Source organism: Magnolia sinica, chromosome 17 (genome assembly GCF_029962835.1).
Source record: "Magnolia sinica isolate HGM2019 chromosome 17, MsV1, whole genome shotgun sequence".
Taxonomy (NCBI): domain Eukaryota; kingdom Viridiplantae; phylum Streptophyta; class Magnoliopsida; order Magnoliales; family Magnoliaceae; genus Magnolia; species Magnolia sinica.
Genome location: NC_080589.1, coordinates 15,205,977 through 15,219,750, shown reverse-complemented (window position 1 = coordinate 15,219,750; position 13,774 = coordinate 15,205,977). Strand labels below are relative to the sequence as shown.

General features: G+C 34.6%; 3 long non-coding RNA genes across 5 annotated transcripts; all 3 read right to left on the bottom strand.

The window, feature by feature from the left end:
* Window positions 1-6,223: 6,223 nt before the first annotated feature.
* LOC131230375 (uncharacterized) lies at window positions 6,224-7,342 on the bottom strand. Of its 2 annotated transcripts, XR_009163998.1 has the most exons (3): window positions 7,021-7,342; window positions 6,773-6,822; window positions 6,224-6,644 (listed from the first exon to the last, which is right to left on the bottom strand). It is a non-coding gene; the product is annotated as an uncharacterized LOC131230375 (long non-coding RNA). The 2 variants fall into 2 exon arrangements; XR_009163999.1 differs by having other exon boundaries at window positions 6,773-7,342.
* Window positions 7,343-7,913: 571 nt separating this feature from the next.
* On the bottom strand, window positions 7,914-11,968 carry LOC131230376 (uncharacterized). 2 transcript variants are annotated; one of them, XR_009164000.1, is made up of 5 exons: window positions 11,342-11,968; window positions 11,026-11,176; window positions 8,905-9,036; window positions 8,694-8,799; window positions 7,914-8,549 (listed from the first exon to the last, which is right to left on the bottom strand). It is a non-coding gene; the product is annotated as an uncharacterized LOC131230376 (long non-coding RNA). The 2 variants fall into 2 exon arrangements; XR_009164001.1 differs by lacking the exon at window positions 8,694-8,799.
* A 391-nt stretch (window positions 11,969-12,359) lies between these two features.
* Window positions 12,360-13,423, bottom strand: LOC131230379 (uncharacterized). The gene is made up of 3 exons (XR_009164003.1): window positions 13,303-13,423; window positions 13,141-13,213; window positions 12,360-13,062 (listed from the first exon to the last, which is right to left on the bottom strand). It is a non-coding gene; the product is annotated as an uncharacterized LOC131230379 (long non-coding RNA).
* Window positions 13,424-13,774: the final 351 nt, after the last annotated feature.

The following is a 13,774-nucleotide window of genomic DNA, read 5'->3' as shown; positions in this document are numbered from 1 at the left end:
ACTTGAGAATATGATACAGTTAATGAACTATATGATGAGGTTGCACTTGAGGATGCATATGATATGGTTGTGTGATAGTGTAATGTGGTTCCGCTTGAGAATGTGAAACACTTTATGGACTGTGTGACGAGGTTGCACTTAAGGATATGATATGGTTGTTTAACAGTTGGTGTGGTGGATCCACTTGAGAATGTGATACGATTGATAGACTATATGATGAGGTTGCACTTGAGGATATGATATGGTTGTGTGAGTGTGAAGTGATTTCACTTAGAAATGTGATAGTTGTTTATTTTGGTGAAGATTATAATTTATTTTTCTATTTCCAGTTTTCAATCTTCATTCATTGAAAACCCTCAAACGAAATTACATTAAAAAAATAGCAATAAGTAAGAAAATAATAATAATAATAGTATAATGTAAAAAGAAACATGCACATTTCTCTTGACTTGGCATAGTTCAATCTTTGTGGCGACTTTGTGTGAGAGATTGAATAGGCAACGTCTGGTGTATTTGCCAATGTGACACATTCAGTAGCCCAGGTCACTATTGCTTAGCACAAATTTAGGTTTCTTTCTTTGAACTTAGAAGAACTTTTATGAAGAAAGACCATTTTTATTAATAAAAAAAAAAAAGAAAAAAAAAAGGTCACTGCCAAGCATCAAAACCCTACTAATCTCACTGCACAACTTAATTCTATGCCTGCAAGTTCCTTTCCCTGCCAACTTGCATCAGATATATACTTGTATTCTAACTTTCCAATTCCTTTTATTTTCATTGTTTGGCAGGTCTTGGATGCGGATAAAGGAGATAAACTAGAAAGCTCAGTTGGAAGAATTGTAACACGTGATATCGTACAATCCACTTGAAAATCAGATAATCCAATCATTACATTAACAGAGGGGCTGGGCCTGGGCTTGAAATCTAGATCAGACTAGTCCGTTAGCTCAATCCAATTATCAATTAGGCCACATGATCAATTGGTTCAATCCAATTATAAATTGTTAGGTGGTACAATCTCATCACATAGTCCATCAACCGTATCACATTTTCAAGTGGAACCACTTCACATTGTAATACAATCGTATCATATCCTCAAGTTTAGCATCATCATATAGTCCTTCAATCATATGACATTATTCAATTTGGAACCACTGTACACTGCCACATAACCATATCATATCCTTAAGTACAACCTCATCACATAGTCCATCAACCATATCATATTCTCAAGTGTAACCATATCACATTATCACTCAACCATATCATATCCTCAAGTGTAACATCTTCATATAGTTCATCAACCGTATCACATTCTCAAGTGGAGCCACATCACTCTCACATAACCATATCATAAATCCTCAAGTACAATCTCATCATATAGTTCATCAACCATATCACATTCTCAAGTGGAACCACTTCACATTTTCATACAATTATATCATATCCTCAAGTTTAGCATCATCATATAGTCCTTCAATTATATGACATTATTAAATTTGGAACCACTACACACTACCACACAACTATATCATATCCTTAAGTACAACCTCATCACATAATCCATCAACCATATCATATCCTCAAGTGTAACCTCTTCATATAGTTCATCAATCGTATCACATTCTCAAGTGGAGCCACATCACTCTCACACAACCATATCATAAATCCTCAAGTATAATCTCATCAAATAGTCCATCAACCGTATCACATTCTCAAGTGGAACCACTTCATATTGTCATACAATCATATCATATCCTCAAGTTTAACATCATCATTATATAGTCCTTCAATCATATGATATTATTCAATTTGGAACACTACACATTGCCACACAACCCTATCATATCCTTAAGTATAACCCCATCACATAATCCATCAACCATATCACACTATCCTAACCATATCATATCCTCAAGTGTAACCTCTTCATATAGTTCACCAACCATATCACATTCTCAAGTGGAGCCACATCACTCTCACACAATCATATCATAGATCCTCAAGTACAATCTCATCACATAGTCTATCAACCATATCACATTCTCAAGTGGAACTACTTCACATTTTTATACAATCATATCATATCCTCAAGTTTAGCATCATCATATAGTCCTTCAATTATATGACATTATTCAATTTGAAACCACTACACACTACCATACAACCATATCATATCCTTAAGTACAACTTCATCACATAATCCATCAACTATATTATATCCTCAAGTGTAACCTCTTCATATAGTTCATCAACCGTATCACATTCTCAAGTGAAGCCACATCACTCTCACACAACCATATCATAAATCTTCAAGTACAATCTCATCACATAGTCCATCAACCGTATCACATTCTCAAGTGAAACCACTTCACATTGTCATACAATCATATCATATCCTCAAGTTTAACATCATCATTATATAGTCCTTCAATCATATGACATTATTCAATTTGGAACACTACACATTGCCACACAACCCTATCATATCCTTAAGTATAACCCCATGACATAATCCATCAACCATATCATATCCTCAAGTGTAACCTCTTCATATAGTTCACCAACTGTATCACATTCTCAAGTGGAGCCACATCACTCTCACACAACCATATCATAAATCCTCAAGTACAATGTCATCACATAGTCCATCAACCGTATCACATTCTCAAGTGAAACCACTTCACATTATCATACAATCATATCATATCCTCAAGTCTAACATCATCATCATCATATAGTCCTTCAATCATATGATATTATTCAATTTGGATACACACTTCCACATAACCATATCATATCCTTAAGTACAACCTCATCACATAATCCATCAACCATATCATATTCTCAAGTGTAACCATATCACACTATTACTCAACCACATCATATCCTTAAGTGTAACCTCTTCAAGTGTAACCATATCACACTATCAACTATTTCACAATCTCAAGTGTAACCTCATCACATTACACACTCATGAAAATGTGTAATTTATATAATATTATCTTTTAAATTTTAAATATGTAAAAAAAATGCAAGTTACAATCAAATATTATAAACATTAGCCTACACATATATAGACCTTTTACCGGCACTTCCACATACCTTTACTGGTTGTTCCATAAGCGCCTTTACTGGTGTTTATAAAAGTGATGGTAAATCTTACCTATAGGGGTGTCCAGCACAACCGTCGATAAAAGTCTTTGATCGCAAGTAAAGCTTTTATCGACGACACTTTTGCCGGCGCTTGCTTGATTGCCAGGAAAGGCTTTACTCGTAGTTTTCTAGGCCTTTGCTGGCGGTTTTAACTGTCGATAAAGGCCAGTTTTCTTGTAGTGACTCCTTTTACCGAGTGCCTTAATAATTGGTGAATGATTTCTGAATTGGGCTAAAATTGAAATTTTGAATATGCTAAATGGATTTGAAATGTACATAGAAACTTCTATTTTTCCAAGTTAACTTGTAGAGGGCATTCTAGGGTGAATAATTTTATCATATTTATCAATATTCTTGGCTATTTAAACTTATCTACTTTTAACTCACTCTCCCTTACCCATGCACTACTATTACAATTCTAAGGGAATGCTCCATAGCAAGAAAAAGAAATTCACTTCCGAAAGGCCTGGTCTTGTGTTTGTAGGAGTAAGATGTATGATGTTTGCATGGCAACCCATGAAATGTGTACTGGAACTAATAACTAGTTGAGATTAATGACTTGGATTATTAGAAGGCATCCCAATATAAATGAAAGAAGTGGTAGAAACCATGTAAGAGAGTATAATCTATATCGGAATAGGTACATGCATATGTGGAAGTGATACAGTTGATGGACTATGTGATGAGATTATACTTAAGGATATGATGTAGTTGTGTGATAGTGTGAAGTGGTTCTACTTGAGGATATGATATGGTTGATAAACTATATGATGAAGTTGTGCTTAAGGATATGATATATGGTTGTGTGACAGTGTGATATGGTTCGACTTGAGAATATGATATGGTTATCATACTATGTGATGAGGTTGCACTGGAAGATATAATATGGTTGTGTGATAGTATGATGTGGTTACATTTGACAATATGATATTGTTGATATACTATGTGATAGGTTGTATATGTGACAGCGTGAAGTGGTTACAGATTGAAGAATGTGATACGGTTGATGGATTATTTGCGCTTGAGAATATGATATGATTGAGTTATAGTGTGATAAATGATCTCCACTTGGGAATGTGATATAGTTGATAGACTATGTCATGACATTGGATAATCCAAAGTTGTATGACAGTGTGATCATGTTACACTTGGAAAATATGATATAATTGATGAACTATGTGATGAGGTTACGCTTGAGGATATGATATTATAGTGCGATAATGTAATGATGTTACACTTAAGAATGAAAGAAATTGAAGGACTATGTGATGAGGTTACAGTTGAGGATATGATACATGGTTGCGTGAGTGTGATGTGTCCACTTAAGAATGTGATACAGTTGATGGACAACGTGATGGAGTTGTACTTAAGGATGTGGTATATATCCACTTGAGAATGTGATACGATTGATGGACAGCGTGATGAGTTTGCACCTAAGGATATGATATGGTTGTATGATAATATGATGTTGTTATACTTGAGGATATGATATAGTTGATGGTCTATGTGATTAGGTTGCACTTGAGCGCATGACATGGTTGAGACAATAGTGTGATGCGATTTCAATCACTTGCATAACTCAACTTGTCCACCATCCATGGTGAGGCCCATCATTCCAACAGTAGGGATTTCAATCAGCGGGGCTTATTTACATAAAAAAGCCTTAGCAATAGTATGCAAATCATTGGCCGTAGGACCATCATACAGAGTAACTGATGAGCTAGAGCCGTAAGGACACTGCTTTTTCCTGGCCGCAGGAAATTCATAACGTTAAAACGGTAGGCCGCAGCATGAAAATCAGCTTACATAAAAATCTGGCTGGCCCTCTAATAAGATGGGCCACATTGATGGAGTCAATGAATAATCTACAGTTTGACTCCGGGCCTGATTTTCGTGTAATGTGATCTTTATGGTAGGGCGTTGAAATGACAAAGAAGAATCCAACAGCTTGCTAACAGAAGTAGTCGTCGCTTTTCTCTAAAGCAGTGAATCTTTTTAAAGAATGTGGAGTCCAAATTTAAAGGAAAACCCAACTAAAATATATGAAAATTCAAATACCAACCTTGTAAACCTTCTACAATTTCTATAACTCTCACCTTTTAGACAGAAAGGAAAATGACCCAATAGAAGAGAGAGAGAGAGAGAGAGAGAGAGAGAGAGAGAGAGGAGATGAGACTCTCACCCTCTTCTTGTTCTTTTCCCTCCCTTCCCGTTTTCTTTTTCTGGTTGTTTTTTTTTCATTTGTTTTGTTTTTTTTAATGGTTTGAAGTCCGTAGTTTTCTTTTAGTTTTTTTTTTTTTTAAGTGTTGACGTGGACCAATCAGGACTGGGCAATCAGGGAATCCCTGTTTACTAAATAACGGAGGATCTGGACTCCACTTTTATAAGTGCCAGTAAAGGCATGTGGAAGTGCTGGTAAAAGGTCTGTATATGTGCAAGCCAATGTTTATAATATTTGATTGTAACCTACATTTTTTTAATTTTACATATTTAAAATTTAACAGATAATATTATATAAATTCCATTAATATTATATAAATTCCATTGTCAATTTTGTTGCCACACTTGAATCAGCATTTTCACAATTGTTAACTCCCGAAAAAAGCATCAGAAAATATGTTAGCTTTGTCCTTCGTAAAAACTAATATTGATGGAAGGTAGTTTCGGCCATGCATATAGCCTTTTGTATATTCATTAAATTGCAGAAGTCAAGCCTAGCAATTCCTGTAATTCTGGCCTAATCATGGCCCGACGCTTTTGCTTGCTGCTTGTATTTCTAACAGAAGCGCTGACAAAAGTGAAAAAAGCGCCAACAAAAGTCTATCCAAGTGCCGGCAAAAGCATGGTTGCCAAACACTTTTACTCACGAAAAAGCACCACCAAAAGTCTATACAAGCACCAGTAAAAGTCTTTGTATAGATTTGAAAGGGCCCAGTGCAGGCTAGTAATTTTTTATTATTATATATAATTCAATTGAAACCTATATTTTTTTAATATTTGAAACATAAAAATGATGCAATACAATTAAAACTAATATTAAACAAAATTTATATTACTACACAATTAAAAAATATATATAATATTTATTAAAATAAATTGAAAATGGTCCTGAATATAAATAAATAAATAACAAATCCTTTATTTGGTCTATTCCTAGCATGAGTGGTGTCAAAAGGCTGAAGTGCTTGTAGGCCTAAATTTAGGCACAATTGATTAAAATCCTGCACGAGTGGCATCAAATCTGACGACTGATAATGGCACTTCCTTCTCTTTGCAATGGTTTCAATTTCCACAACTCGCCAAAAACATCTATACTTTTCTGGTCTATAAAATTAGAGGACAAGGCAGTAGCATTTTCAGATGGGGCATCTTCATCTTTATCAGATGTCACACTTGATGCAGATGCTTGTATGCTAGTCTACTCTCTGCTCATGTTCAGGATCACTTGTAGGATTAGGAGGTTCAGCAGTGGAGAGTGTCAACTGACCCTATAAAAACAATCAAGTTTGAGAATTTTTTATACAAATAACATAATTGTTGCTGTTGGGCAACAAACACATTTGAAGTATTCTGCCCATAAGCAAATAAATAAAATGAAAGATAGGCATTTAAATACCTTCTCCCTTGATTTCTCCCTCTTGGCTTGAGTTTCTTTACCATTGGAAGCTTATTTGTTGCCAGAAGAAAACAGAGAAAAGTTAAGTAGCAGACAACCAGAAAAAAAAATTTAATTAAATAAAATAAAATAAAAATTAAAATCCATGAAAAGCACGTGTAAATGCTCAAAACAATGGTGTTCCCCCTCTAGGTACAAACAAAACACATTGTTAAATAGAAAACCATTACATGCATTGGGATGCATACCTGGTGGCTATATGGACTGCTCATCTGACAACTCACTCGCAACTAGCTTTGCTCTTTGATCAACAACTTCGAATAAATCTGATAGCAGCTAATGATTTTAGATTCCCAAAAGATCATTATATCTGAATATTAACCTCTTGCACTTAGTTAACATGAATAAAGCCTCACAAAAATTTCATGAAAAATGCCCATGTGAAAAACAAAACTAGATCAAGCCATCACATATTTGGTTGAGGAACAGATAATTCCTCTAGACTCCAATTCACATGAAAGAAGTATCTGCATTATATTCAACCACGGCAATTCAAGTATAAGCATAGATCAAAACCTTTAAAACGATTAGGGAATGATAAGCCCCTTGCTGAGCTCTGACTGAATACCTATATCAGTAGATGCAAAGTCACAAAGCTCTATAACCCACTGATGACAGCTAGACGCTTAAAAAACACTTAAAAAGGTACACGATATGCAAGAAAGGGAAAGACAACCACAACTTGAAGAAAATTAACTACCTCACTCTGTCTCTATACTTTTGCTTCTCCTTTAGCGTCAATTAGGATAAGCTTCCTTCATCTATTAAAGTCCTTGCTGGACTTGATTTTGATTTATCCAGTACTCTCGCATCGGGATTTTCAATGCATATGGAAATAAAAAATAAACTACCATTACTGGAATGAAGCATAAATGAAAATTTTGCATTTGTAAGATAATATTAACCATTTGACTTTTCCCTTCAAATTTGGACCACTCCCTACTTATAGCCATCCATTTGATGGCCATTAATTGGTGATTATTGTGATTTTAGAGATATGCTTCATCCACAATTTGGATGGTCTAGATGTACATTAATATCACATGCGAGGATGATCAGTCAATACATAGCTAGCCTAATTAAAACATTCATATCCAAAACCCCAAGAAATTGATAATAAAAAAAGAGAAATAAAAAGAGTTTGTGTGTTTGGAAAAAGTAGATGGTTAATGAGAAAAATTACAACATTGAATGGCATAATTGGTGGGATGTGGCCATCAGACACCATAAAGATTCATGGAGACTGTACAAGAGAAACCGTGAGTATTACCACATATTTCAAGAAAGGGTTTGAATTTCTTGTATTCACCACCACCAGTGGCTTGAATACTTTTGATTATACACACTCGAAGATATTCTCAATATTAATTTTAGTCTTTGAAAAAACACAAGTGCATACCATGCAAAAATACCATGTAAATCTACTAATACCAATGAAATGTATCTAATAGCAAAACCAAGTACATCCCCAGGTATCAGAAACTATCAATTCCAAAAGTTTATTGCCTATGAATATATAATAAAAAAGAAGTTTAAGACTTCTGCCCATCTAAGAGGAGGAACAAGAGTTCACAGATTTATCAATGGAGACGAAAAATTGAAAGTGAGAAAGCTGATGATGAACATTGGATGATAAGCACCAGAAATTTGCAGTTGCCTCTAGATATAAGTCTCCTTTCCTCAAGCTACTCGGAAAAAATCTCCTGTATCGATGTACCTTTGTAAAGAAAGCATAAAGTGAATACCAATCAGCCAGATCCTGACTTGGATGTGAGATGCATCTGTATGCATGTGAAGGCGGTATAGCTACAGTATACTATGTACACGCTATGGGTGTGCTATTTCAAACACTGGTTTGTACATGTATTTGGAGAATGATAAATCTGTGATGATCATCAGCTAGAATACTCGGACATATTATGTCCACAGAGTGCTTGCTAGGAATATCATCCAGTGAAAAGAAGCACCTAAAACCAAAAATAAAAAATAAAAATTGGCAGTACTGTAGCTAAAAGAATTCAGTACCAAGGTGGATGGCTGAATAGAACAACTAGCAAAAGGAAGAAAGTTACCGAAGAGAATGAAGATCATGATGAATGTGAGCTTCATCAGATGATACTTGAGATTTAAGTGCCGCAAGAATAGCCTGCTGCTTAGCATTTTCAACTTGGGCTTCAACCCACTGTCTCTCACTTGTCCCAAATCTGTGCAATATGAAACAGTGGATAGACAAAAAACTAAAGTCAGATATTATATAATGAAATTATGTGAAAATGTATAATTTCCTTAGAATGAAATCAAAAAGAAAGGAGGCAAAACACAATGATATCATGCTTAAACAAAAACAACATCATTTGACAACTAAATGTTTATTTACTATTCTATCATTCATTGTACATGGGTGTTTTAGACATTTTTTGAATACATCATAAAGTGGAATGACGAGCAGGATTTGTGTACCCGAACCCAATTACTTGAGATGAGGCTTAGATGATGATGAAGATGATGAAGTCATGTAGCTTGAGTTGGGGAATTTTCATTCGTTCCTCAAAAGAAGTAAATTGTTTATATGGCTTCAAATAGCTAGGACAAGATAATGATGATAAAGTAAATAGTGCACATGTGTCATGTCAACCCAAAGTCGAAAGTGCTCTATACCTAAATTTCTCCTCTATGTCATGATTTTCATCAAGAAATTGCAATCTGAGAGGGGAATTAGGGAGAGAATATCTTGATGAGCATAGGCTAATCTACAGATTTGCCAGAATCTTTCACTATGGAAAAGAAAATTAAAAAATTAAATAAAAAGACATTTTTTTAGAGAAATACATTATTATAGAGCTATGCAATGGTGATCACTTGGATGTGGATCTGAAACCAAGGTACATTTTATGTTCTTCTTAGCCCTTATAAAAATGTAGTCATGCTTATTTTAACCAATTTTTTTTTTTTCTGAAAGATGAAAATTTTATTAGGCAAAAACAATGGGAAAAGAATACACCAGGCCAGGCCCAAAAAAAAATAAAAAAATACTGTACAAAAGGGCCACCAAATCTACAAACTACAAACTGCATTAGGGCACCCACACTCTGATCATGATGGATACCCTGCTCATGGATGGGGTTGTCCTTAAGGATAAGGGTCCTATTTCTGATGTCTCTGGAATTAGGGAGAGTATATCATGATGAGCGTAGGCCGATCTACAGATTTGCCAGAATCTTTCTCTATTTAGAAAAGAAAAATAAATAAATAAGCAAATTTAAACAAAGAGACATTTTTTAGAGAAATACATTATTACAAAGTTATGCAATGGTGATCCCTTGCATGTGGATACAAAGATTGGATAATCTACAGGTCAGCCTACAATCATCAACATATTTTTTTCACGTTAAATTACAATTTTGAAGGGTGAAAAGTAAAGAAATTCAGTTTGCATATTTCTTCCATTTTCAACCTTAAAAATCGAAATTACTTGCTCGAAATTCATGTTGATGCATGAAACTCATGCATAGATATCATATCAGAAAGAGTAGTTCTACAAACAGCAATGCGACTTATCTCAATTCAGGGATGAAAACCTATATATTATTTACAGTAGTCTTAAAAATGTTATTTTTCTTTCTGCAGTAAATCTGACCAGAAATAGCTGAGGGTAAACAGTCGCATGTAAACTGTCAATCTAATATTTTTTTTTCTTGAATTCTTCTTATAGTAAGTAAATCACAGTAACAATTATTTTTCACGCTTTCTTTTCTTTCTTTCATTTCCTTTTTCCTTTTCTTTTATTCAAGAAAAGAATAATATCTCACGTTACATTTTCTGCAACTAATTGGCAGTTTAATTTCCTATAAAACTAAGGAAACACATCAAGAAAATCTTCAGTGACAGACCATCATATAGAACTATGAATAATGAAGCCAATAAAAGCAGCAGATTAAGTTGAAGATCAACATTATGTTTAGATATGTCACCAAATAAATTAAAGGTGTAGTTCCTACGTTTGGATACATTATTTCTATATAATTTGATATCCAACATATACCATGTTTCCACCATTTTATACTAGATTAATCTGGGGTGGGGCCTAGCCCATTTTCATCCCGAAGTACGTCAGGATCTAATTAATAACAACTGTCTTTTGAAGGTTTGAGAGAAGAAATCAATGAGAGAGAGAGAGAGAGAGAGAGATGTACTTGAGCTTACTAGATGAGCTTCAAAGAAGAGAAGAGAGATCTCATTCCCATCTCAGCAGATCTGATGAGAAGAGAGATCTCCTATGCCATCTCTTTCTCCGGCAACAGGGGCTGCCTAATTCTTTGCTCCTTTTCTCTACCTATATAAACCCTACATTTCACAGCAAAACACGTGCACAAACCCTATACTCAACTCAAACATGCCCTGGTAAATCATACATGTAAATCCCTAATTAGGGTTTCAACATTGAATATACTCAATCTCAAGAGAGAGATTGAGAGCGAGATTGACATAGAGAGAGAGAGAGAGCGGGACCTGAGAGAGGGAGACCAAGAGTGATTGTGCCACGTATTCTGGTTGCTTCGCCCGGTTTTACCTGGCGCTGGCAAATGATCCCACCAAAGCGTCGGTTAAACCTTGTTTTGTTGTAGTGAAAGTATAAAAACATACATAAATTAATTATTTTCGTGCATGATGTACATACCTGGAAGATTTATGCATATGATGTAACATTTTCATGTTGCGGCCTTTATTCTTTCCTTTTCTAGATCCTCCACCAGACTTCTCATTGGATTTATTCATTAGGGCCTTCAAATCATCGTCACTAGGAAGCCAACTCAAATACTACTTGGACTCACAATCACTTTGATTTGTGATTTAAATTCCAATGCATTTCAAAGACAAGGTCCTAAATGAATTATTTGCCTATCTCTTTCAAATATTTGAAAAGAATTTAGGTCATATATAAATCAAATATATCTTTGGAGGGCTAAGGCTTAGTTAAAGGCCCTACAATAATTTCATGTTTTCAAAATGTAAAAGGATAAGAGAAGCAAAATTATGATAGAGGAATTGACTCTAAAATAGGATTAAGTAAAAGTTGGCATTGGGATAGGCCATAAACGGTTAATGGAACTTTACAAAGCGTCGTAGCATTGCATTATTTTTACACACGCACACATACCCACACACTCATGCCATAGTGTAATTTCACCACCTATGGGTACTCAAACCCTTGACCAGGTGTTGAAACTCCTAAGAGTCTACCACCGGAGCAAGAGTAAGGACCCAACATTCTTTAAATAGCCACACCCTTGTACAATGCCATGGCCTTTTTCACATGTCAATAGATGCATTGATCAGCCATATGTGTATCAAAATAGTCGCCAACATTCCACTATACAAACATATTAAATCGTACCTTTTTTTTTGTAAAGTAGGAGTACACCATCTATAAAAATCCAAACATGTAAAGAAAAAACTGTATAAACATTCAGGTGGGTACTACAAACAAAAAGTTCCTCACCTATCATATAGCCTAGACACGGGCATATAAGAAATGACACATCGTATCAAGTAGATATACTTCCCAATAAAAGAGCTACCTAACAAAAAGTTTGAGGCCGTGAGTCACAACAAACAACCAACAAAAAACTATACAATGTCAAACTGAGCAACCCAAAAAAAATCTGAGGCCTGCAAATACAGAATAGGCATTGAGGTCCCTCGACCTCTTCTTCATACGAACTTCTTCCAAAAACCAGTTTTAGAGCACAAGGGTAAAAAGAAACAACAAGGGCTATGGAACATAATCACGAGAGATAAACAATCACGATCTCTTTAGCTTGTAATATCTTCCCTAGACGAATCCACACAAAGACCCCACTCGAAAAGAGAAGAAAATCATATTCTGGTAATCAGTATCATCCTTAGCCACACTAGCCATCTCCGATTCATGTGCACCTGCAATATCACATTGAGCAGGCCACAAAAGTATACGAATGTCATACTCATACTTTCGAAGTCTTGCTTCACATCGAAAAAGTATAGGAATGTTTCATATATGGAAATGGCACAATAAACCCAATCAGTTCATAATGTCTACTAGAAATAAAAGAAATGTAAGAAGTAAGCATTGTTCATGATTCTGAACTTAGTAGGAAATTAAAATCAAAACTAATACCTTATTTCTATGGACTTATCTTACCAAGCAAAAGTTGTGCAGCTATCTTTTTTCGTTCAAATTGCATATCTCCCTGACCATGACATTGGACTGTAAATATATCTCATAAATGATACATAAATGAAAAATCCTAAAGAAGAAGTGAAAATACCGAATTGAAATAAAATCTATCTCCTTGGGACAAGCAATCCATAAATTTTATCACGAAAAGACCGCAATCATACCTATTTACATTAAAATGATAAAAGTGAGTACCTATTAAAATAAAATCAACACACATCCGTACAAAGAAGTAATTAAAAGATAAACATACGAATTTTTTTGTTGAGGGCATTCATTATCCATAATGAGCTGAAAAGTACCGCAATCGGGTATACCATGTATTGAAAAATATTTCTTTATACTTGTAACCTGCAATAACGAAAAAAAGTAAATATTCTTATAATCAAATTATTCAAGTTTAAACAATTTACTTCAAAAAAATAATTTAAATCGAATCATATAAATAACTACATACCATTGTGTTGATGTAGCTAGATGTATGATGACCTTTGATAGAGTTGTAAACTAAAAATATTTTTTTCTTCAGATTAATAGTGAGCAAGTACCAGTGTGATACTTCATTCATAGGAATAAAAATTTTATCTCTACTCCCCAAATCATAAGGTATCGTCTCAAAGACACGTTGAAGTTGACGACTAAAACTTTTATCCGTGTCTTCACTTTTCTTTCTTTTTGCCTTATCATTTCTCCTTGAACATATAAATTCCTGAAATAGTTCAATC